Raw genomic sequence first — 26747 nt, 5'->3', positions numbered from 1 at the left:
CTTGCTTGGCATATAAATCCATTTGAGGCACTTCCATTTTTAGCAGGGTGAGTGAGAAATAAAATATGCCCTAAAGCTGTCTCCACTCTACTCTCTCATATATTCCCCCATCCAAATAAGTGAGAATGGTGTTTTCTACCTTTTAAAACCCAATATTTAGTTCAGACTCTTTGTGGATATCTCTTCTACAACATACCAGAGATGCCAATAAAATGCAGTTAATACTAAACAAAGGTCAAATTCATCTCACCTGCAACACTTTTGAGGTTAATTGAGTTACTTCAGTAATAAATCTGGTCACAAATGTCCATGAGCCCAATCATGCATTAACAAGCAGATCCAATTACAACATTTTCCTGTCAGTGTTTTCTCATTTTTTAGCTTGGTTTCTAGGCTCGGTTAAGTCAACTAAATCAAAACATCTACAGTACCACTATTGTGCTATATATAGACTAATATTTCACTCGCACTTTGTTTAGCTCTGAACTTGTTTATCTATTTGCCAAGTAACATGCTGCAACACAACAGACCTAGAAAATGTTTTAATAATTGCAGCATGAACTGCACTACAGTAATTTTTAATGAAGGAGCACATAGGCATCACTTGCAGGGAATATTAGAGCAGGGGGGGGGGTTGTGGGGTTTTAGCCCTCACTTCACTTAATTGTTCCATCTACCAATCGGCAAAAAGGGAATATATATTGGAACCTGCTGAAGCAGAAAATTCAAATGACACTCCCTCTACAGTGAAAATAAAATGGATTAACTTATTGACCATTCATGGCTTTTAAAATGATGCCCGAAATCTTCCACCTAAGGCAGCAGCCTCATTCTGCCTAATGCTATGGCTAGCCCAGCTGGGCAGGCAAAAGGAGTAGCTAAGGAGGCATGCAACTTGTCCCTAGATTTTCTTAAAGAGTGGCAGCGGAGGCTTCTATGGCTGCCACTTGTTTCCGAGTTTCTGTGTATCCTCTCTAGTTGGAGCAAAATAGAAAAAAATTCCTTCAGTAGCACCTTAAAGACCAACTAAGTTTTTATTTTGGTATGAGCTTTCGTGTGCATGCACACTTCTTCAGATACATACTTCTGAAGAAGTGTGCATGCACATGAAAGCTCATACCAAAATAAAAACTTAGTTGGTCTTTAAGGTGCTACTGAAGGAATTTTTTTCTATTTTGCTTCGACTCAGACCAACACGGCTACCTACCTGTAACTCTCTAGTTGGAGTAAAGGTGATGCACCATTGTGTGTGAGGGATGGTATTAAGAAAAAGGGGATCGAATGTGGCTACTGTTTCTGGTTTATTCTATCCAGGCTTAGTACCTTTGTGATACCACCTGAAGCAGCCCATGTGTTTGAGTATCATAATCTGCTATTATGAATAATAACACCAGTAAAAATACTATATTTGAGAATCAACTTTCTTATATCTATTTACTCACCTTAGCTTTGCTTTGTTCATATCATGCTTTCAAAACCAGCACCACTTCACATTTGACTTGACTCGCTATGCTTGAGCAGAGTTCTTCCATACAAGCAGTACACTCATATCTTGAAGCTGCAAGAAGAGTTACTTTTAGAAATGTTCTCTCACCTTTTCTGGCTCTCTCTGCAACACAAACTAGTGTCGGTGAGTCCTGAAGTTTCTCTGTGCTTCAGCAAGTACCACCCTGAGCCACATACTCTTCCTCTGATAATTTTTCACCACCCACACTGCACTGATATTTGATCCAAGGGTTACCTACATGGCTGTGCGTGTTTCAAGACTCCTACTCAAACTACTTTACTGCTTGCATCATTCGGCATTTTGAAAAATAGTTTCCCTGTTGGCAAGCTGCTCTTTATGAGAGTGGAAAATCTGTTTGACTACAATGACAAAGTCTGTTACGATCAATCACCGGCTCCTGTTTTTTAATGCATCTTTTGAATGGCTATTAGAATGGGGAACAGAGAATACTTGCTGGAACTCAGACATATAAAAACCAGCTACTTGCCATTTAAGAAGAATAGTTTTTAAACAGAAATTTCTCATTATCTGTAACCTATGTAACTTTAAAGAAGTGCAGGAAGTGGCTTTCTTATACAACAATGCTAAAGCATCCACAACACCAGAAAAACAGAAATAGCATCTTTTCTGGATAAATATTCAAAAGATCTGGAGCACTATCAAAAAATTCTCACATCAGCACTCATAACCAAATTTCAGATAGGTCAGGATTTTATTTGACTGGTAATAACAAATAACAAGGCTAGTTATTCTGACGTTCATTCACGGATATACATTTAATAATAATAATAATAATAATAATAAGTAAAGGCGCCCCTGACCATCAGGTCCAGTCGTGTCCGATTCTGGGGTTGCGGCGCTCATCTCGCTCTATAGGCCGAGGGAGCCGGCGTTTGTCCACAGACAGCTTCCGGGTCATGTGGCCAGCATGACAAAGCTGCTTCTGGCGAACCAGAGCAGCGCACGGAAACGCCATTTACCTTCCCGCCGGAGCGGTCCCTATTTATCTACTTGCACTTTGATGTGCTTTTGAACTGCTAGGTGGGCAGGAGCTGGGACCGAGCAACGGGAGCTCACCCCGTTGCAGGGATTCGAACCGCCGACCTTCTGATCAGCAAGCCCTAGACTCTGTGGTTTAACCCACAGCGCCACCTGGGTCCCTATTAATAATAATAATAATAATTTATTTATTTATTTATTCCCCGGCCAGGGCCGGGATCAGGGCAGCTAACACCAAATATGAATTACAATAAAACGAAATAGAAACAACAAACAAGCAAAAAGTTAATTAAAATATGGCTTAAAATGCAGCCTCATTTTAGTAGTAGCCCATAAATGAAGACCATAAAGGAAGGAAACATCAGATATTCACCTGAGCCAGCTATCTATAGTGCTACTACATTGAGGCTTTTATTGGCCTGTATCTTCATTTGCAGTTATATTGATCTCTTTTACCTCCTGAAATATACTCGGAGTCAAGAGTGAATTTCATGCTCTTTATTCAGCTCATAGTCATCAAGGAGGAGAAGAGAAGACGAATGGCTCTTTTCCCCAAACCATCTGCTTATATACATTATTTACACAATGGGCCTTGCGTGATTGGCTACTTCAGGGCTACACCTGTGGGCCAATTATATTGTGGATTGACTTCTGCCTGCAGCCTGATTGGCTGCTCCTACAGGCCAATCAGGTAGCAGATTCACTTCTGCCAGCCGCCTGATTGGCTGCTCCAGCAGGCCAATCAGGTTGCGGATTCACTTCCACCTGGAGTTGGATTGGGTAGCTCCCGCTGATTCTGAATCCTATTGTTCTAGGATTCAGCTCAGTACATAACACCTCCATTTCTTGCTTCAGGTGTTTAGATCCTATTTGAAAACCAGGGGGTATAAAAACTGTCACTATTTACATATTTAGATAATATTTTTCCTTCAACAACCCCCTGGACTGGTTGGATGCAGAGGAATGGTGGGAATAACCAGCTGGGGAACATCATCAAGGGAAGAAGGCTCAGAGATGGAAGGTGGGAACACAATGATGAGTGATCCGAGAGAAAAGAGGGAGAAGTCTGGGAGGAGGAGTTATAGGAAGTTGAATAGGTAACGGGTCTTAGTGATCTGGGAGAGTCTGTGGCAGAGAAGTCCAGAATCAGAGGCAGAAGCTGAAGCAGGGGAGGAGATCAAGAGGCAGAGATGAGTCAAGCTGGTGAAGAGTCATGGGTGTCTTCCCTTAGCTTCCCTCCACCCGCCTCCCAGAACCAGATGGGACAGCTGCATATTCCTGCATTGCAGGTGGTTGGACTACTAGATGATCCTCGGAGTCCCTTCCAACTCTATAAGTATATGATTCTATGTTTCTCTATACATGCCTGGCCTGGCCTTAAGAAAATTCCAATTTCATAATATATTGGGGCAAATTTGTGTTGTGTAAACAACACAATTATAAAAAGCCAGATTTAAGGTAAAGGTAAAGGGACCCCTGACCATTAGGTCCAGTCGTGACCCACTCTGGGGTTGCGGCAGTCATCTTGCATTATTGGCCGAGGGAGCTGGCGTAAAGTTTCCAGGTCATGTGGCCAGCATGACAAAGCCACTTCTGGCGAACCAGAGCAGCGCACAGAAACGCCGTTTACCTTCCCGCTGTAGCGGTACCTATTTATCTACTTGCACTTTGACGTGCTTTTGAACTGCTAGGTTGGCAGGAGCTGGGACCGAGCAACAGGAGCTCACCCCGTCGCGGGGATTCGAACCGCCGACCTTCTGATCGGCAAGCTCTAAGCTCTGTGGTTTAACCCACAGTGCCACCCGCATCCACAGATTTAAGGTAATAGCCAACATTTGTCATACTTAGAGTAGACCCATTAAAAATATTTGTTACAATTTATTTCAATTGACAATCCAACAGCTAGTTTTGTGTAAACACTGTGTATGACTAGCCCATATTATTTTATAAACAGAAACTAGCTGGCCCTGCTATGCGTTGCTGTGGGTCATCCCTGTGATTCCCCCCACCCTGTCCCGATCCATGACATATCCCACCCCTCCTCCCTCCAACCCCCTGGCTCATCCCTGTGTTTCGGTAGGACACCCTTCCCTCTGTTTTCCCCGGGGAGTGTTGTCCCCTCCCCCCTGTATTGCCATACATTGGCCCCTGCGCAGGCATCGTGAACATTTTTATATATTTAGATTAAATTTTTTTGAAATAAGAACATGAGACGCAGAAGTTATTATTGTTTAATTTTATTTTTGGGGTTGTCATTTATTTTGGTGGGTATTGTATGATTTGGGCATTGTTGTGTGTTTTAGTTTGTGTGTGTGTGTGTGTGTATTTTGTTATTTGGATTTTCTAATTTTGGAGTAGGTGACCCAGAGAACCTAGAGAACTACTTTAATAATCCCGACCGGGGGGGGGGGGATCAAATAGCAAAGACCCACAGCCCTATAGCAACAGAAGGCGAGATCCGAAGTACCCGAGCTGTTCGGTTCCATAAAAAACCCAGGAAGTGGCAAGGGGAAGGTAAGGTAAAGGTAAAGGGGCCCCTGACCATTAGGTCCAGTCGTGACCGACTCTGGGGTTGTGCGCTCATCTCACATTATTGGCCGAGGAAGCCGGCGTACAGCTTCCAGATCATGTAGCCAGCATGACAAAGCCGCTTCTGGAGAACCAGAGCAGCACATGGAAACGCCGTTTACCTTCCCGCTGTAGCGGTTCCTATTTATCTACTTGCATTTTGACATGCTTTCAAACAGCTAGGTTGGCAGGAGCTGGGGCCAAGCAACGGGAGCTCACCCCATCACAGGGATTCGAACCACCAACCTTCTAATCAGCAAGCCCTAGGCTCAGTGGTTTAACCACAGCGCCACCTGGGTCCCTAAGGGGAAGGTAGGAGATTGTAAATTGGGGGGGGGGGTTGGTCACTGCAAATATCCAAGGACTTAAACTGGGGAGAGAAAGTGCATGGTTGTTGTTTTTTTAAGATGCAGAGGCTTGCAATCAGTCATAGTATAAAGCGTAGGTTAAAAGGGGCATGAGTGCCCTTACTTAAAATGGCCGCCAGAGCCTCGCATGTGACACAACGCCCGCTAAATTTTAAAGTAAAAACCCCTTGCCGTGCCCCCAAGTGCGTTGCTATGGGTTATCCCCCCCCCGGCCTAGTGGGGGCCTCGGGGCCTGGCAGGGGCGTACATAAAACAAAGGCCATGCTGCGGCCTGCGATCTGTGCACTTGCCCTCTCCCCCCTGGGCCTAGTGGGGGCCTGTCAGGGGCCTACATAAAACAAATGCCGTGCTACGGCCTGCAACCCGGGCGCTCACCCTTCCCCCCCCCGGGCCTAGTGGGGGCCTGGCAGCCTGGCAGGGGGCTACATAAAACAAAGGCCGTGCTGTGACCTGCAATCCGGGCGCTCGCCCTCTCTGCCCCCCCGGGCCTAGTGGGGGGGTCTAGCAGCCTGGCAGGGACCTAGGGGTCTGATAATGGCCGCCTTGGTGGTTTCAGTTGCTTGGTTGATGATGTCATTATTTGGTTTGTGGGTGTGGTGTAGATTTCACAGGAAGGAACTATGGCAGGAAATCCACTCGAGGGTGCTGTTTTACTTTGTTGAAAAACAGGTTTTTACCTGCGGAGATGTGAGATGTGTGGGTATTTTTTTTCTAACAACACTCGGGGAGTGGCCTGGATCGTTGTGTCAAAATTTCAGGACGATAGGTCAAGCGGTTACGGAGAAAAGTGGAGCCCACACTTTCATGATTTTTACATCCTATATAATAAAATGCAGTGTCTCCGTGTCCACGTTTTCCGTGTGTCCCTGGGCTACTGCGCATGTGCCCCAGGGACACAGGGATTGGAGGCAGAGACTTGGAACGCACACTCACGCGTGCGCTCCCCCCACCCCGCGTCCCGTTTCCCTGCGGCTGCCAACTGCCGCTCCAGCTGGACAGCACCTCACTGCCCTGAGGCGCCCCATTTAAAACAAACATTAAAACATTAAAACAAATGAGAGTGGGAGAAAGGGGAGAGGCAGAGGAGGAGGCTTGCCGGGCGGAGAGTCCCGAGCCTCTGGGATGCAGCATTGCTCCATAGCAGTTTGACTCCTCCTCCTCCTGCCGTGGCTCTGCGCCTGGAACCGGCTGCTGCTGCTGCTGCTGAACACTGACAAAGCACCCAGCAGTGCCACGTCAGGAGGAGGAGGATTCAAAGTTCTACGGAGCACTGCTGAGTCCCAGAGGCTCAGGACTCCCCGACCCGGCAAGCCTCCTCCTCCTCCTCCTCCTCCTCCTCCTCCTCCTCCTCCTGCCCCAGCTCAGCACCCTCCCCGCGAATGTGCAACTCTGAGGAGGCGTTATGCACACCTCCTGAAACCGACACCCGCTGCCTCACACTGCGCGGGAAATGCTTTTCGCCCCCTCTCTCCCCTCTTTCCTGCCTCTCTTCCTCCTGCTCCCTCTTTCCTTCCTTCCTTCCCATCTTTCTTTCTCTCCCTCAATCTTATTCTTTCTTTCCCTCTCCTTCCTTCCTTCTTTCTCCCTTTCTATCTTCTCTCCCTCTTTCTTTTTATTTCCTTTATTCCCTTCCTTCTTTCCTACTCTTCTTTCTCTCCCCTCTTTCCTGCCTCTCTCCCTCCTGCTCCCTCTTTCCTTCCGTCCTTCCCATCTTTCTTTCTCTCCCTCATTCTTATTCTTTCTTTCCCTCTCCTTCCTTCCTTCTTTCTCCCTTTCTGTCTTCTCTCCCTATTTCTTTCTTTTTCTTTCCTTCTTTATTCCCTTCCTTCTTTCCTACTCTTCTTTCTCTCCCCTTTTTTCTGCCTCTCTCCCTCCTGCTCCCTGTTTTCTTCCTTCCTTCCTTCCTTCCTTCCTTCCTTCCTTCCTTCCTTCCCATCTTTCTTTCTCTCCATCATTTTTATTTTTTCTTTCCCTCTCCTTCCTTCTTTCTCCCTTTCTATCTTCTCTCCCTCTTTCTTTTTTATTTCCTTCTTTATTCCCTTCCTTATTTCCTACTCTTCTTTCTCTCCCCTCTTTCCTTCCTCTCTCTCTCCTGCTCTCTTTTCTTCCTTCCTTCCTTCCTTCCTTCCTTCCTTCCTTCCTTCCTTCCTTCCTTCCTTCCCATCTTTCTTCCTCTCCCTCATTCTTATTATTTCTTTCTTCCTCATTCTTATTCTCCGAACCCCCGGGATGTTCTAGCGTCCGTTTACTCAACGGGCTGAATTACACTAGTTTTTTAATATATAGATGAGCAACAATAATAAGTTTACAAATAATAAGTAGAGGGGAGGGGAAGGAAACAAACAAAAAAGTGTCAAAATACCAAAACCTTGTACAGTAGTTGATATAAAAAGTAATCTGCTTTCAAAGAGCAGTTAAGTACCGTAGAAGTCTTAAAACAGTACTTTCCCAAGTTTAATATACTGTACATTATTTAGGCCTTGTGGTTGGTTCTGTGGTGAAGCATGAAACTGCCTAGATAAGATGGAATTAAATTGGGAGCTTGTTATAAATAACATTCCAGTAGGACTAGATAGTAGTCCCCTGATCCTTTTAAAAAAAATAGAGGGGAAAACCCAACCACTAGTTTTCTGTAAATAAATTCTAGGACTTGTTTTGCTGTCATGACTGCAAAAGCCTCCAGGATGAGTTTGTGCAAATGTTTTGTCTCACTGTTAATTCCACCAGGCCAATGAACATCCTGTTCAAAAACATAGATCTGTAAGGGCTTTATTTCTGAGAAAATGGTTTGGTTTTTTTAATATCCCTGGCATACAAAACCCCTTTGGGGTCTCACTTCACAATATACTACACAGTGGGTCAGTTTGGATGCAAAAGCAAACAGTGGTTGGGTACTACCGGTATGTGAATGAGTTTATGCACGCCCTCCTTTCCTTGTGCACTCTGTGATTCAGTACTGTATGTCCATTCTTGGTTTGCAGCAAACCGTCATTTGTTGTTGCAACCAACCTGGCAAAATAATTTATGCTTGCTGTGCAAACCAAGATCAAACTTTGATTTACAATCATGGTTTGCAAGGCAAGACCAAAGCCATAGTTTTGTTTTGTTTTTGCCTCAGATGTAATTGCAAACAATGGTTTGCTTACAAGCATGGACATACAGCACATGAGGGGAAGATGCAAAGTATGAGGAAGCCTACAAGCCCAAGGCTTATTCTAAGGCTATGGTGGGGGTCTTATGTTTTGAACCAAGCCACTGAGAAAGTTGCTTGCAAAGTTATGACAGTTTGTGATGGAAGCGTCCTGTGATATCATATTAACAAGCATCCAGAAAGTAAGTATTGTAACTCTCACTGCCAAATTCACATAGGGGATTACTTCTTTGAAAAATGCTTCCCCCCAGATCTCTCTGCATAGGTATGCACTCAGTTGATGCAAATGGTTCCTTCCTGGTGAAATTTTCTGAGCAAGGTAAAGGTAAAATAGCACCTTTAGGAACAAATAACAGCATGGAGGGAATTTCTGGTGGGGAACAGATTAGGGCTGAAAGGGTTAAACCTCTTCTCTCCACATACCATGTCCCAGTCTGGATCAGGGTATCCCACAGCTGGTTATTCTAAACAAATAATGTCTAGCTGTAAGCATGCTTTTTAACACATGCTTATTATAATGTGTAGTGTGGCCCTAAATCTATGTGTATTGTTGTTTTACATTTTTAAGCAACAAGAAAAGACAAGAAAAGGTATAGAGAAAGAATGTGGTTTTTTATTTTTTATATATATACAAAAAGCCTCCCAGGTTTTAGCTCCTGGAATTAGTTTTCTTTTAGATAAACTTGCAGATGCCAGTGGAATGATTGCATTGCCAATGTTTGTTTTACCCAAGCATGTGGTATCATAGCAGCCTGTCACTCCCACTAAATGTTTCTACTGATACTGGAAGAAAGCATTTTCCTAAAGTGGGACTGAAAAAGATAGGAATTCAAAATTTTAACGGGAGGCAATTTAAACATGAAAGCAAGCATGCAAGGGAAATTTATTATCTCCAAAAAAAATAATGATAAACTAAATTTGCCAAGCTGACAACTCTTTTTTGAACTTCCTACATGTTGAAGGAGCACAGTGAGAGTGTAGTCAGGTCTTAAAAACTGTTTGAAATCTGGAAGTATTAGAATTACACCACAAGGTTCTTTACTGGCACTGGAGTAACAACAGCACTTTTCACATGCCCCCTTTCACATATTAGTTGTATCAAGTTAATCTTGAATACAGTACTCTTTTTGTCCCTGACTTGGGCTGCATGTTTGTAGCTTAATGCTTTAACTAAATAGCACAGAAGCCTCTTACAAATAAGACAAATCCTTGAAACATACAGTATGGGTAATTTCCTAAGGAGAGGTTTAACGATAAAAATGAAATTTGATTTTTGCTCTTGTCCCTGTACATTCAACACAGCTCAGAAAACTAGTCTCTATGAACTTGGAAAGTTTGAGACCAGATGAACTGTTTTTCATTTATTAGCTTCATTGCTTATATAAAGAATGTTAATTCAGAAACAATAATAATAACATGCACACGCAGTGTTCTGATATTAAAAGTCTCTGTCCTGAGTTTACAAACTTATTCACAGGAAAAGCTGCACGGCACTGAAGTCTGAGATTCAGAAAGAGACTTTCAGGAATGAAGCTTAATGACAGAGAAATAATGCTGTTGTGGTAGAAAGCAGCTTGTTTCTTGGGCATTAAGAATTACGCTCTGCTCTTTCTGTAACAGCAGCGCACAAATTTGTTTAGCAACAGAGAAGTACTTACGCTTGTCTGTTGAGTTGTTTGGTGGTGTTGCTCTTCACTGCAGATTTTATCTGTGACTGTACTGGTGCTTTGCTTTCATTTGACAGCCTGGTTAATCAACAAGACCGGTTGGAATGTGTGGTCTTGCACTTACTGTTCTTTTATGTTTTCTGGAGGCTTGCTGCCTGAGCTACCATGACAACCAGGAGAGACGCTTGAGGCCTACACCACTTCATTAATAACTCAGTAAAATAAATACCTGATTTTATTAGCCCCTCTTGCACAGATTGGCAGTTTAAGATTTTGTCTTGGAAATGACAGAAATCATACAGGAAGGCATATGTACAGTTGTAAAACAAAACAGCCACAATCTGAAAGATGTCTGTGACAGAAGAACAGGACACGGAGAGTTCTTCTTTATCTTAACACCATAGGAGCCAACTCCTAGGGGCTGGGGGGAGGGGGTGTTTTCGGACCCCACAATAAAATATTTGATGGGTCTGGACTGCCCCCAAGTTAATGGGTATTGCCATTCAAATGTTGTGCATGATCAATTATGCGGGTTGGGGGGTTTCCTAAGGCCCCCCAATATTTTATTCAAGTTGGCACTCCTGCTTAGCACTTCTTGTGCAGAATAGTTACAGGTTTGGAACAGGTGACAGCAATCAAGGGGCACTGAGATTGGTGTGGAAGCAGAGGGGGCATATATTCAGACTGTGTTGCATATGTAAACCTCCCCATAGGTACTGAGTTGCTGAGTAGAGTACCAACTTTTTGGTACCTGGACCAGGCGACTTTTTTTGGTACCTGGACCAGACAACTTTTTGCATGGAAAATGTGCTGGTTATTGTGTTCAGAATCCCCAGCAATAGGACACATTTTGATGGAATAAATTTGGTACACTACTTGCTTTCCATGATTTCTGTTGTCGCGTACACCTGGATAATAAATGCTATTTCAGAACATGGGATAGTATCCAGCAAAATAGTTCAGTTAGTTGAAAGATTTCTGTCTGTGCAGTGGAGCTTCTCCTCCCTCTTCCTTCCCCTTCCTGTGCAGCCCTTACACCCTCCCCAACCTGCTCTGGGGGGTTGAGGGAAACCCAGGAACATAGTTTGGGGAGAGGCACGAGGAGAGGGAGGGGAAGTTCTGTTCAGGGGTGTCTTAAGGTTATCTGGCACCATGGTGCAGGGATCCCTCAGGCACCCCCCACCCCCACGTTTCCCTCCAGGCGGTCAGCACCTCTCCCTCGGGCCCCTCTGCAGCCCGCAGCCCAAGAAGAGGCGGGTGAGGGCGGCGCTGCCGGCGGGGATTGGGGCAGCTCCTCCGGCACGGAGGAGTCTCCGGGCACGGCGCAGCATGGCGGAGGCGCCCTCCAGCGCCCTCCAGAACTTGCCGCCATGGCGCCTTGCGCCAGTAGCCTCTATGGCTAAGACGGCCCTGGTTCTGTTGCACAGCTAAGGAACTACTTGGTTGGATAATGCCCATAAGGTTTGTTTCCTTACTTGTGGGACTCATGCTTTGGAGATTAGGGTTCCAAATTGCATGAGGAGCCAGTTTGAGTAAAATAGGCTGTCAGATGCAGGCATTCAGCTCAAATGGGGACTGAAGGGAAGGGCCATGAAGACCAAATCTAGGGGATGGCGCAAATGAGCATACCCTTGCTTTCTCTCCTCATGTATCACGTGAAAAGGGAATCACGTGAAAAGGGTGTGTGTGTGTGAGGAATTAGTTGGTATAACTTCTCATGAAACCAAATTAAAGTGTTGAACATTAAAGTGTTGAACATCACATAGCCTAGGAGAAAACTCTGTGGCACTTGAAATCTCCTTCCAGTTTTATACAGAACCAATTAATCTTTGTTGGGTATGGTGGCACAACCATCTGTGGACCGACCTGAGTATTTTTATACCACATTTTTCCATCTTGTCAACAAGGAGATCATGTGATACCTTGTCAAATGCCCTTTCCCCCCGAAATCAAAGTGATCTACCGCACTAATAGCTATCAAAAAAGAGATACAGCTGGCCTAGCATGATGCATTGTTGATAAACTCATGCTGGATCCTAGAAAGCACAACATTCTTTTCTAGATGCTCACAGATGAAAATCACTTAAAAATCTGTTCTATAATTTTGCCCACTTGGGCCAACTTGTTTAGAAGTTTACCAACATCAGCCCATCTGGTCTGCAGATTCCCTAATCTGATATATTTCAGTTGTGAGTCTCATCCCACCTAGTCTCAATGTTACCTATCAGATTAAGTGTACAGGAAACTCAGATGCCTCCAAACTAACCATAGTAAATTAACTACACAATAGAGATAAGAAGATGAGAAGATAAGAAGGCTGGAGAATAAAAAGTGTATTAATTGCATTTGTTATAGGTGGAAATATGCCATCTAGTGGCTCAGTATTGTTATGATTAAGTGAAATAGATTTGAAAATTTCATACATACATACAATCCGTGGACCACATTTTCATATACATGTGTTATTACTGTAAAATGTTATTACATTTTACAGATCGGGAAGAGGTCCATAATATATCTGGAGAGAAAGTAGATGGCACAATGCAAATGCAAGACAGCAAGCAATAGGCAGGAACAGTAAAGAAAAAGAGATGTTCAAGTTTCAGAGGCTTGACAATTAATAATATAAAAGATATCATCAAGGCTGAAGTGCCCAGAAGGTATAAGAAGATCATGATGAGTACAACCCACTGGGACATTCTCTTGGGTGAGGCCAACTAAAATGAATGAAACTTGCCCTACTTTTGTACAGCTGCTCCCATTCATTTCATGGGAGAACAGGAAATTTTACTTTCCAAAACGCCCACCAAAAGGGAATATGGTCCAAAGAGGCTCACAATAGGCATGAAAGAAGGGTGGGGACATAAATGTACTTAATAGGTAAAATAAATATGCTTTCCCCTATCTATCTGGGAATAATTGCACCTCCGTTTTTCTTCATTCCAGCAGGTTTCCAGTACTGTACGTTGCTATATTTGTGTTAATGTTTAACATTAAGCAGTCAATTCTTTTTCATCTTAACATGGAGAATCCTACTATTTTTTTTATTTATTTAGTGCACTTATATGCCTCATTTAGTTCGTCATGAGATTCCAGGCAGTGTGCATGAGGTTTGTAGGTCATTTCTCATCCAGCCTTCTCTATAGTTATACCACATGTCCTTAGACCACACAGATAATGGTGTTGCTCTATACAGGCCTCACTTAAGCTACAATATTTAAGAGGAATGCCCATTCCCACAAAACCAATTTTGGTGGAAATATCAGGCTAGAAAAGTTAAATCCTATGCACCCTTACTTTGTGTTCCACAGAAATAAAAGCCATTACTTCTGAGTATACATATTTAAGATTATCCTGCAGATTTTGCTACTGGGTAGAGCAGGAACGGGCTAATCTCTTTTAAGGACTTTTAAAAAGAAGAGAATGTCCGGACCTTAAATGCTTTAAATAATGGCTTCTAGATTTCATTTGGCATAGCATCCTGGCATATATCATACTGCTAGATTGGGTTTCTTTTGTAGTTTTACTATGAAGTTTTCCCATGTTTTGAAAAACAAATTAGTGTGAAAGAATCCATGTACAGTACAATAAGAAAATGATTGAATGATCCTGCAGAACCAGTTAACACTGGCCGTAAGTACAAAACAAGCTGCCAAATATGCAAAGTGAGCAGAGAGGAAAAAGAAAACAGAATTTATATTTTTCTCTAATCCTTTTCTAGGTACAGAGATCTTCATTTACTGTATACAACCACTGCTTAATCCATACAGTGGCTTAATCCACCTCAAATCCAGGAATGGTTTCTTCACTTGTATCCTTCAATTGAAAATACTTTAGAAAAATCAAATCAAATATAATTTGATTATATTTCTCAGTTAGAAAACTGATTTCTCAGTTAGAAAAAAATTACCTTCCCCTCTCAGTTTTCGAATACAGTGGTACCTCGGGTTACAAACGCTTCAGGTTACAGACTCCGCTAACCCAGAAATAGTACCTTGGGTTAAGAACTTTGCTTCAGGATGAGAACAGAAATCGTGCTCTGGTGGCGCGGCGGCAGCAGGAGGCCCCATTAGCTAAAGTGGTGCTTCAGGTTAAGAACAGTTTCAGGTTAAGAACGGACCTCCAGAACAAATTAAGTTCTTAAACAGAGGTACAACTGTAATGTCTCAGCCACACCAGCAGATTTGTTCAGGAGAAGGCAGGGAGACAAGCAGGCTCTCACCACCCTTTCAACATCTTTGATAAAGGAATGGACAGAATGTGGGGTTGGTTACATAGTTAAAATGACTGTCACAATATAAAATGGCTTAGGCCAGTCATTCTGAGGTGTGCAGGGATGGAAAACCTCAAAGTAGTGTAATGAGACGAACATACAGTCTTACTATCATAATGTTGGCCCCAACAACATCAAACAGACCATCTCAGGACTATTTAATTGCTCATCTTCTAACATTGTATATGCCAGTGTTTCCCAACCAGTGTGCCTCCAGATGTTTTGGGACTACAACTCCCATCATCCCTAGCTAGCAAAACCAGTGGTCAGGAATGATGGGAGTTGTAGTCCCAAAACATCTGGAGGCACACTGGTTGGGAAACACTGGTATATGCCATCAAATGCCAACGGTGCCCATCAGCTTTCTATATTGGACAAACAGGTTAAATCCTACGCCAAAGGATAAATGGACATAAATCTGACATCAGGAATCACAAGACAGAGAAACCAGTAGGAGAACACTTCAATCTCCCAGGACATTCTATACAAGATCTCAAAGTAGCTGTCTTATTGCAGAAAAATTTCAGAAACAGACTGGAAAGAGAAGTTGCTGGATTGCAACTCATTACCAAGCTTAAAACCATGGAGAGACCTGGTCTGAATAAGGACATTGGATTCTTATCTCATTATACATGATAAAGCTTTCTTTAGCCATCTCACCCCTTGCATTTTCCTGCAAGACCAATTGCAGTCGTTAACAGTCTGTTTCAGTGTGCATTCAGGTGCACTGAAACAACTTCTGTTTCAGTGTATCTGAAGAAGTGCATGCACACGAAAGCTCATACCTATGACAAACTTAGTTGGTCTCTAAGGTGCTACTGGAAGGAATTTTTTATATTTTTTGTTTTATCATAATTAAAGAGTAAGTTTCAATCATTATATCACACGGAGTTCTGAGCTACAAATTTGGAACCAAGCCATGAAGGAGATTTTGAGAGAAAAGCAGAAATGGGAAGGAACCCTATGAAAAAAGAGGGGAAAGAGTATGCGAGTGATACTTGTGAGATATTAATGCCAGCTGGTTTGGGGCTCCACAAGGTGGCAGAATTTCTCTCAAAATCTCCTTCACATATTGCTTCCAAAGGTGTGGCTCAGAGCTCCTTGCGATGCAGTGACTGTAGTTTACTATGTATGCTAGTATGAGTATATATCTAAATTACAAGAAATACCAGACATGCTGTGTTGTACAGTAAAAGTAGACAGAAGTAACTAAAGCTTCAGTCTTATGCACACAAAACTGGGATTATGTCCTATTAAACTCAGTGAGAGTTGTTGTTTTTTTTACTTTTGAGTAGAGATGGATAGGATTGCACTGAAATTTGTGTGCTATGTCACAGAAAAAGTTATTACATATTTCCTTATGTTATTGTTTGCCATGATACCAAGGAGATTCTTTTTAGGGCTGAAGCCTATACCCACTTATTTGACAGAATTAAGCCCATGTGAACTATATCCTCCAGACAAAACATAATAAACAATACAGTCAAGTCACACTTTTGTAGACTAGATAGTTGCTTTGGTCACCTGTAGTTACTCTATTATAGAGTGGGAATGCAATTAGGTTGCTAAATAAATCAATGGCACAACTACCAGTATATTTGTGATATACTTTGCAGGTTGGCTTGGAATAGAAGTATGCTAGAACATTCAAAGAGAAATGTTTCCTATCAAAACCTCTTCAAATTAATATATCAAATAAATGTGACATATACTGTTTTAAGTAAATAAATTGTGAATCACTGGGCAACGACTGGCTCTTTCTATTTTTGTACAGTTCCTACCACATATTAGATGGGTCAGGCCACAGGTTCAAACAGAAGAGAAGCACCAGATGTTAAAAGCACCTAACAGATGCCATTGAGCAACTGTAGATATGTTCCACCTCTGTCATTCAGAAGGTCCCTGGGGTTTAGGGACACCCTGGGGACAAAGATTTATTTGACCAGATGGAGACAATAGGAAGAATTAATTCATTTGTGTTTGTTGAATAAGGCATATCATTGATCAGTTGTGACACTCCAGTAGCGTTTAAGACAAAGTTTAGGTTATAGTGCAGTTTCTATGACATTATGCTCTTTGTACAAATTGTCAACAGGATGCAGTATTATACCCTTTTTACAAATGTGGTACGTGTATTATTTAACTGGAATTTTCATAATAGACAGCAACCACAATGATGTGACAATAGGGCTAAACCAAATTTGATAATATTATTAGCTCCCCAGCAAGTTATAATAAATAAACTCCCAATCTATGGATCACTATCAATTGCAGCAATTACTGCCAAATCCTAGCCATGCCTAATTATATTGAATTAAATGGGGCTTACTCTCAGGTAAGTAGGAGTAGCCTTGCAGCCTTATACCCCAATCAAATGTACGACTTTGCAGAGGTGTCTTTAACCAATTGCCTCAAGCAAACTAACTTTAAACCTAAAGAAGAGGGCCAATATAGGCATTACCATAGATACACAGTAAAAACTCCAATGTAGACAAGCCTTTAAATGAATGTTATGTGTACCGTTTGTGTTCCCATTTAATTTGCACAGTCCACATAACATTACCCTCAAGCACCAGCCATCACAATGCTTCCCCCCTGTAAATTTGGGTTTACCCAATATGGAGATACTGTACAGTAATCTGAAAAACTTTCCCCACTGCATAAACCAGTGCACTTGAGGTTGCACAGTTTGCTTCAGTGTTTGGGAATGGATGGAATAATTGTCACTTTCTGCTGCTACCATTTCCATGCCCACTACTTCCATGGTTCTAACTATTTCAAATGTGCCCCTGAATGGAGGATCCTTCTGAACTCTCAGATTTGCACAAAACCAGAAAATTGCATAAGCAAACTTAAAAAAACTTTTAAAAACCTTCCACCTCATGCATCTTGAGCAACAATCTGAAATGTGTGTGTTAGGAATTTACAATTGCTTTTATTTATTTTTCCAGTGAGCTAGCAAGGGCATGACAGGAGCACACCCACCCACCCCTCTTTTGATCTCTCAGATTTTCACAAAGCCAGAAAACCACACAAGCAAATTTACAATTGCCCAACTGGGTACTTTTGCACACTTCTTGGGCAGGGATTGCTCTGTCCCAGCTCCTGCCAACCTAGCAGTTCAAAAGCATACCAGCACAAGTGGATAAATAGGAACCGCTGCAGCGGGAAAGTAAACGGCTCTGGCACTTGTCACAGTGTCTTGTTGCACCACACAAGACCCAGAAAAGTTGTCTGCGGACAAATGTCAGCTCCCTCAGCCTGAAAGTGGAGATGAGCAACCACACCCCATGGTTGAATTTGACTGGACTTAACCGTCCAGGGGTCCTTTACCTTCACCTTTCCCTACTAGTATGTACAGTACTGGAAATACCAAAGTCGCTACTCATAGTTATTACAAATTCAAATATGTGTGGGTGTAGTCTACTCTGGCTAAATCTGAATGGGGGGGAGTTGATTAACACCTAAATAATGCTCAAATGTGGACAAGCCCACAAGGTAATAGGAAGATATGGCGCTCAAGCTATTTCCCTGAAGGATCTATTGTTTATGTTGGTGGGATTGTAGGGTGAATTTAGGGCACCAAGGAGGAGTAGGCAGAAAATTAGAACAGCTCTATGGTGAATGGCACCTCTGATCCCTGCCATGCATAACGATGGCACTGAGGTGCTAGAGTAGTTAAACTATTAATTGTCTGTTGATTAGAAAAAATGGCTGTAATGACAACATAATATCTACAGATGGCACTATTTGGCTTCCCTTGCTTTAGTAAGACAGCTATGCAAATTTACTCAAAAGTAAGTCCCACTTTGTTCAAGGGAGCTTACTCCCAGGTATGCCTGTCTAGAATTGCAACTTGAAAGGAATTTGTCTGTAGCATCCCTTTGTTAAATTTCAGAAAAAAGTAGAAAGTTAATCTTTTTATTCATTAGATCCCTCCCTTTAAAAACCAGTAGTAAATACATACACCTAATGATGAGAAATAGAATGTACACATTTTTCATGTACCCAACAAGGCACTGAGTAAATATAAGATGGGAAGATGCTGTTTTGGAAATAATATTAGGAAAATCTTTTATTAACCACTAGTGTTTTGGTTTTGTTGTTGTTGTTGTTTTAATGGCACTGAGAACTCACATAAGAACTCCAGGGAAAATGTAACTATGAATAAACTATGAAAATGCAAAAGGAAGAAGAGACCGACTGTTAATTTCATGCCTGAAGATAGCTATTTAGAAACATGGTGAACTTTTTACTAACTACAAAGCAGGATGGTACCCACCTCAAATTTTAACAGAACAAAACAAAGAAATTGTAACAAAACAAAACAAACAGAACAAAACAAAACAAACAAATAAATTCTAATGCGCTTCATTATAATGAAGAAAATGAAGGTTAGGGAATATGATTTGTAAACCTTCAAATAACTTCTATTTCTCTTGCGTGGAGTAATGGTCCCCCCAATGTTTTATTCAAGTAGGCACCCCTCCTGTGTGGAACTATAAAGATGAACCAATTCCAATGTAAGGCTTCGTGGAAGCGTATTCCAAAACAAACTTGTTACTCTTTCAAGATGTCACAAGACATCTTGTTTATGTTGTAACAGACAGACCAACATGGCTTCTCCTCTGGAAACGGCTTTGGGCAAGGGGTATAGAAGCTGTGGCCTTTCGATGTCACTGGAGTACAGCTGATCATCCCTCAGCATTGGTCATGCTGGCTGGGGCTGTTGGGTGATGGAGTCTGGCAACATCTGTAGGGCCACAGGTTCTTCATTAGTGGTTTAGAAATGTATGTATGAGAGTGACAAAAGTAGCCAACCTGCCTTCTAGGTAGGAAAAATAGAGGAACATATAATTCCAGGGGTAAAACAATTCACAATTAGCTCTCCTTTGATAGGGTTACAATTTCATGAAGGTGTGCATCTAATTATTACAATCAGATATCAATTAATATACAAATACTCATCAGTGTTCCAATTGCTCACACACAATTGTACTTCTAGTATGCATCCAAGCATATGTCCAATCAGTGTTTGCTTGCATCTCAATGGTATATATACTATTATTTAGATACTGAAATGAATAGATAGATAGATATAATAACATAAAGGGCCTCCGTCCTGTATATCTGAAGGAGCGTCTCCACCCCCATCATTCAGCCTGGACACTGAGATCCAGCACCGAGGGCCTTCTGGCGGTTCCCTCATTGTGAGAAGTGAGGTTGCAGGGAACCAGGCAGAGGGCCTTCTCAGCAGTGGCACCCGCCCTGTGGAACGCCCTCCCAGCAGCTGTCAAGGCAAACTTTAGAAGACACCTGAAGGCAGCCCTGTTTAGGGAAGTTTTTAATGTTTGATGCTGTACTGTTTTTAATATTCGGTTGGAAGCCGCCCAGAGTGGGTGGGGAAGCCCAGCCAGATGGGCAGGGTATAAATAATAAATTATTATTATTAACAAAATTACAAGTCATGACCAACATAAAAGGAAGAAGGAATCAAGATAAGATTGACTTGAAATTTGTTGTGCAGTTATACACAACATCTTTTGAACTTGGGCGCAGACATCCAAGTACAATATCCACATACATCACATCAGTTGAGAGTGGTGAATGGACTTCTTAATTCTACCACCCTTCTTGGATAAATATATTAAAATGCAGATTGGAGTAGAACCAAGCTGACTTTCCCACAATTCTGTTGAGAATTGTAATGATTTATACATGTAAAAAAAAACCATTTAAAAGTCTCAGAGAGTAAAAAGTGAATATAATTCAGGTGGAAGAATGGAATCTGCAGGTGGTATATTTTTCCTTAGTTTTTTACTACTTTTTACTACTTTTACTTTACTTTTACTACTTTTACTAAATTCAACACTAGATTAGATTACACTACATCATTTTCTTTGCAACCTTGCAACTCTTTCTGTAATATTCTACACTTACTGCTGCTGCGATTTATTTTATATTTATTAATAAAATTGCCTCTTTCTTAAATCTTTATGGGCCAAAATAACCCTGCAGGAAAACACTAACATAACCTAAGTTTAAGTGCGTTTTTTTAAAAAAGATTCCTAAGAATATAGCTAGTTAAGGTTGCAGAAGATCCATCAGCAAATCTCCTACTTGTTTTTAAAGAGGTAAAACATGCAGATATTTGAATGCATTGCTCCTTGCAGAAAGAATTGGTCCAAGGGAGTGTGAAGGAGTTCTTGGTATTGGAAAAAAACGTGTACAGGGAAAGGGTTAACTATTTGCTCGGCACACTATGGGCCTGATCTGAATCAGAGTCCCCAGTGGCTGCATTTTGCTTTTTAAAAAATGCTGGATAATGAATCTCTCACTGTCTTATCTGAGGTTAGCCAGAATGGTTTGAAATTACCTACAACTGGTAATGTCAATTTGACTTTACCAGTAGATATGCAACTGACAATACATTTACTAACAGCCATATAGTCTAGCCATATCTTATAACCGGAAAGAATCACGTTAGAAAATGGGAAATAGCTCAGATTGTAAAATTAATGAACGTAAAATTAACTAAGAGAAGGCAGACAGCCTTCTTATTTATTGAAAAATGAGTAATTGTTGTATTGGTACAAGAAGACACAAAGCAATAGTTATTCAAACACTCTCTTGGAAACCATATCAGGAACTGATTTGTGTGTTTGCACTGATGGTTTTACTCAGATACGCATGTTCAAATATTTATACATATATACATACATTTTTATATGTATATTTGTTTTGTTGGTTTCTTTTTATTTATCTGTTAACAGATTATTATTAATCATCAAGAAAATGGTTGGGGAGAAACACCCAAACACCACCTGCAATTTACCTATGCAGAGTTTTTCAAGGGAATCCCCAGCTAGGGGTGGGCAGTTTCATTGTAATGTTATCCTGCTTCATTCACATTTCTCAAAATAATATGCAAACCAAGACAGCTGTTCTTGGGGAGGGGGGGAAATCACAGTTCTCTGAATTTTGCAACGCAGTTTTCTACTCAAATGAATGTGTACAAAAAGGTGTCTATTAGGGGGAAATGTGCCTTAAAATGTGTATATTAATGGAAATAACAAATAAAATGCATGAAAAGAGATTGCTTATATAAATGTATTGTTTAAAAGGTGTGTGTGTGAAGATGTCAATGAATTTTCATGAGGGTTTTAAAAAACTGATGCAGCAGTTTGAGGAACTCACCTTTTCCAGGGCATCATCCTTCTCTTGCATTTTCTCCATGGTTTTTGTGAACAAGCTGGATTTAAAAACCCAACAATCTCCAGAGTTTTAGATCATATTATTGATACTCATTCATTTTTTAAAAAAAACAGGTGTGGTTTTTGACACCTGCAGTGTGTCAGGTTGGGTGATATTGTCACCACCCATCTCCTTATACACAGTGACACTATTACTTTTCCTGTTGCTGCCGTTTAATCAACATATTTTTATGAGTCTTTTTAATTTGCGCTGAAACATGTTTTCACCTATATAGTTTTTTTAAAAAAAGATTGAAATATTCATCTAAATAGTGAAACAGCATTGTAGATTAAATTTAAAATTGGATAGCTAACAACAAATAAACACAGCATAAAACAATAGTTAAAAACTATTGCATAAACAACTTAATACAATGAAGTAGGCAGCAGAATACTATGTTGTGAAGCCTGAACAAATAAGTTTTCAGTTGTCACCTGCTATTACGGTATCTATTGTCTTCTATTATTCACAAGATAGCACTGAGATAAAGAAAACAAAAACAGGTTTAGTGCAAATTTAAAAAATTAATTTAAAATTATTTTCTCTTTTAAAATAATTGCTTGCCCAGTATGGTCCATTCTTTGCTCATACATCTAAGCCGCGCTCACCAGTGCAGATAGAACATAATGAATGTGAACACGAAACAGGAGATGATTGCAGCCCCCTATGCGCTATTCCACGTTGTGCATGGGAAAGGCCATTTTCAGAGCAGCTTTTGGGGGACATTGGTGGATGTAGGGAGAAGGAAGGAATGGGAAATCTTCTGTGAACTGAGTAACGCACTTAAATTATGTGCTCTTAGGGTACAAATCAGTGTACCTCTTAGCTGAAATAATGTAATATTTGCTGGGTGCTTTCCTACCCATGTTTTCATAACATGAATATGAAAAACTGTGGAAGAAATGGAAGAAAGAAATCAGGAGTTGCTCACAGTTTAGAAGGGTTTGAGAAGAAAGTGCGAGAGAAGTCTTGGGTTTCCCCCCCTCACTCTTGTGTTAAACAGGATGGGAACAAGGAGCAAGTAGTCCTGCCCTCCCGCACATACAACATGAATGTCTGTAAGCAAGGTGGGGCCCGGTTCATGCACATAGTTGTACTTTTGAAGGATTCCCTGGATTCAAGGGTTGCAGATTCGAGGAAAGCCTTCACACATATTGTTGTTGTTTAGTCGTTTAGTCATGTCCGACTCTTCGTGACCCCATGGACCAGAGCACGCCAGGCACTCCTGTCTTCCACTGCCTCCCGCAGTTTGGGCAGACTCATGTTCGTAGCTTCGAGAACACTGTCCAACCAGCTCGTCCTCTGTCGTCCACTTCTCCTTGTGCCCTCCATCTTTCCCAACATCAGGGTCTTTTCCAGGGAGTCTTCTCTTCTCATGAGGTGGCCAAAGTATTGGAGCCTCAGCTTCAGGATCTGTCCTTCCAGGGCTGATTTCCTTAAGAAGTACAATCAGAGGTTTTCCTTTTGGGGTGTGGTTGGAAGCTTTTCATGTGACAAACTATGTCGCATTTCGCAAAAGAGGAAGCTATGGCACCTGACTGCTGATAAGGATTACTCCTACAGAAGGAATTTATTATATCTGAAATACATTTCTGCTTGCCTGATGAAATGATCTGCCCTCTTCTTCGGCGATCAGCCTTCTTTATGGTCCAGCTCTCAATTCCATACCTCACTACTGGGAAGTTAAGGGTCATAGGGTGGGATTCAACTAATACAGTACAGGCATCCCCAAACTTCAGCCCTCCAGATGTTTTGGACTACAATTGGAAACCCAAATGACTTTGTTTTGAATTCCTGATCGCATACGGTGTTTCGATCCGAGTGCCCAAGACTCGTCATGATAATCAATCATACATGCGTTTGACAAGATACAGAGAACCAACGGCTAATATGCCAAGTTTCCATAGAAAAATAACCGAATGTCAATCACAAGAGTAGCTGGCAGCAGGGAGGTTGGCTTTCCTGCCATATGCCTTTTTTCTTTTCTTGCATTAGATCCTCTGTGGCATTTGTGCAGTGTCAGTACTTGTTGATTCCTTCCATTACCTGGTTTTAATTAACCCTCTAAAGTCCCTTTGTGTGACTGGTGATGTCAGCTGTGGCTCTGAATAGAAGCCACCCCGTCAATAATTTTCGGAACAAGCTCCTTCTGAATGGGCCCAATGAGCCAGGAGGCTGTTTCCTCTTTAATCCCACATTTAATAGCACGAGCTGAAGACAATAGGCAGCTTCTTCAGCCTCTTTAAGCTTGATTCCATTTGACATATCCAGCCCTCTTTTTGTCAGCCTCACAAGGATATTCCACCTCAGTGTACTCCACATAAGATTCACTTCACAAGTGTCATTGAGATGAAACAGTCAGAACGCTGGGATCTGCAACTCTAGGGCTCAGCCTCCATGACCAAGGCTGACACTCCTCTCACATCCCTTTGTGGCTATATACCTTCAGTGAATAAACCCATTTTATTTTCTGGAGTACTTGTACAGCTATAGTCATCAAAGCAGTGCAAACGAATACCGCTGTATAACCCCCCCCCTTATATTCCTATACAGACACGTTTGCATCAAAAGAATAAAGGATTATAGATTTTGCCATGGCAACAAGCCATTATAAATTCTAATGTAGTACTGGAAGGGAAAAGGCATTTATTTCTCATACTTAAAATTTCAAAAGGGCACAGCATTGCATTTTCCCACACTTTTTTTGAAACTGCGGGTTACATGTTGTGGTGTTGCATTTTCAACTTGCATGGCTAATTCTTACAGAGCTCTTAAAATTACAGTATATAAATGCAACTGCTGCTTGATGCAGCATTTCATCCTGACAAAATCCAGAACATTTATTCTGAAGCCCTACATATATTATTTTAAGAAATTCACATTTTTCTCAAGGTGGCAGAGCAATGGGATATGCTTTTGTTTTGGTTAGGTTGGCCTTATTGTGAAAAATCCCGAGAAAGTGAGAAGTTACCCGGGATGATTTGAAATGTTGATCTTATATATCAGGCACTTGTGGCCCTTCAGACGAGGTTGATCTCCAAATCTGATTAGCTCCAGTCAGCATGGCCAATAGTCAGGAATGATGGGAAATGTAGTTCAACAACATCCAGAGAGCCACAGGTTCCCCATCCCTGTTATACATATCTATGAATACCCCCTTTATTCTTACAATTTTGGTTTTTTACAGGCTTGTACGATTCTCAGAATTGCAGCTAAATCGCAGCAATCGATAAACGAGCAATATCTTTGTTCATGGACTCAGCAGTCTTCTGCCCAGTTCTACCAACAGCAGGTAACACTTGATAAAAATGGGAACACACTATTTGGGCACCCTTTCCTCCTGTGCTGAACAACACAGGTGCAAACAGAAGCAGATTTAGGGCAGCGCAACCAGTTCCGCCACACTAGGGGATGCTGCAATGATGACATAACGAATGGAGCGGAAAGGAAGGCGAGAGGCGCGGCGGGGGTTTTGTTTGCCAAATTTTGGCCTTGCACAAAGTGCTGCTGGAATTTGAAATACCAAAGTCTGCCCCAGTGCAAGGAGCAGAGCTGCACTGAGTAGCCCCACCCCTGAATTGCACACATCCCCCTGACATCTGTGAGGGACAGAAATCAGAAGAGTGAAAAGCCTTTTGGGGGTGTTATATATGTGTATATTATCTCCCTGCTTATTTAACTTATATGCAGAATTCATCATGCGAAAGGCTAGACTGGATGAATCCCAAGCCGGAATTAAGATTGCTGGAAGAAATATCAACAACCTCAGATATGCTGATGACACAACCTTGATGGCAGAAAGTGAGGAAGAATTAATTAAAGAACCTTCTTCCTCCGTGCATTGTTCCAAGGGTTCTCCTGGTCCAACCTTCTGAGCCAGTTGGGTGGTGCAGAAAGGGTGCCGTCTCATTGCATCAGCAGAAGTCCTTATCTGGGATTCTGCTGGTAAGGACTTATTAGTTCAGGCATCCCCAAACTGCGGCCCTCCAGATGTTTTGACCTACAACTTCCATGATCCCTAGCTAACAGGACCAGTGGTCAGGGATGATGGGACTTGTAGTCCAAAACATCTGGAGGGCCGAAGTTTGGGGATGCCTGTACTGTATTAGTTGAATCCCACCCTAAGACCCTTAACAGAACTTATATCAGCTTGCTGTGTTGTATGTATGTATGTATGTATGTATGTATGTGTTGTTTTGTTTTTAAATATCAAAACCATTAATAAAAGATGGGACATAAATGTTTTAAATAAACTGTACCACTTGGGAGCTCTCTCTCTCTCTCTCTCTCTCTCTCTCTCTCTCTCTCTCTCTCTCTCTCTCTCCTGCAACATTAACTACAGGTAGAGTAGTGAACCATTTGTTCTGGACACACCTTTTTGTTGTTTCTGCCAGCAGGTAATTAGAAGCGAAGAGGCATCTCTTGTATGTGTCTTGCCTGTGTCAAATGAAAGACACTGATGTTGGTCATTTAAAGAGGATTAGTCACAGTTCCAGGGAAATGTGGTAAAGACTAACGAAGTGAAACTGAGTTCATATGGTTTCATGCATCCGATAACAGTCAGTGGTTAAGAACCTTTCCCTGTTGAAAAAGGGACATTTGATTCATTGGTTGCTGTTAAGTAGCCATTACTTTAATCAGCCCTTCTTGGTGTTAAGACCTTTGTCCAATCAAGATGAAGTTGAATTATTTTCTTGATGGCTCATCTTGATACAAACATTCTGATGAATCAATCAGCAAAATATTATTATTCATATCCTTAAGCTTTTAGTTTTATTTTAAGGTCTGGAACTGTGTATGTATTCAAACTGCATAAAGTCTGCATACTTTCTCAAATTAATATATATAGTAATACTTTTGTCCTAATTTGTACGCATTCTAATAATATTGCTGGACATCTAGGGATGAGTTGTACAGGTTCTGAAAGGAACATCTGAATAAATTTTGAATAGTATGTAAA

At 41.6% G+C, this 26747-nt stretch overlaps 1 protein-coding gene and 1 long non-coding RNA gene across 9 annotated transcripts in view; one reads left to right on the top strand and one right to left on the bottom strand.

The window, feature by feature from the left end:
- The window catches only part of EPCIP (exosomal polycystin 1 interacting protein), a 16395-nt gene extending 6005 nt beyond the window's left edge, over positions 1 to 10390 (bottom strand). For 2 of the 8 annotated variants that reach the window (XM_088667951.1, XM_088667949.1), the window contains exons 1-2: positions 10252 to 10384; positions 1443 to 1558 (exon numbers count right to left, since the gene is read on the bottom strand). The gene's annotated coding sequence lies outside the window, so the exon portion shown is untranslated. Of the gene's footprint in view, positions 1 to 1442; positions 1731 to 2879; positions 2963 to 3343; positions 3373 to 10251 lie in introns of those variants that run through there. The other 6 variants (XR_015949572.1, XM_088667948.1, XR_015949573.1 and 3 more) reach the window with 6 other exon arrangements.
- Positions 8563 to 26747, top strand: LOC148685951 (uncharacterized). The gene is made up of 3 exons (XR_015949574.1): positions 8563 to 8775; positions 24975 to 25079; positions 25478 to 26747. It is a non-coding gene; the product is annotated as an uncharacterized LOC148685951 (long non-coding RNA).

Source organism: Zootoca vivipara, chromosome 4 (genome assembly GCF_965207765.1).
Source record: "Zootoca vivipara chromosome 4, rZooViv2.hap1.1, whole genome shotgun sequence".
NCBI classification, from domain to species: domain Eukaryota; kingdom Metazoa; phylum Chordata; class Lepidosauria; order Squamata; family Lacertidae; genus Zootoca; species Zootoca vivipara.
The sequence above is the reverse complement of the archived record's forward strand: the minus strand, read 5'-3'. Positions and strand labels throughout refer to the sequence as shown.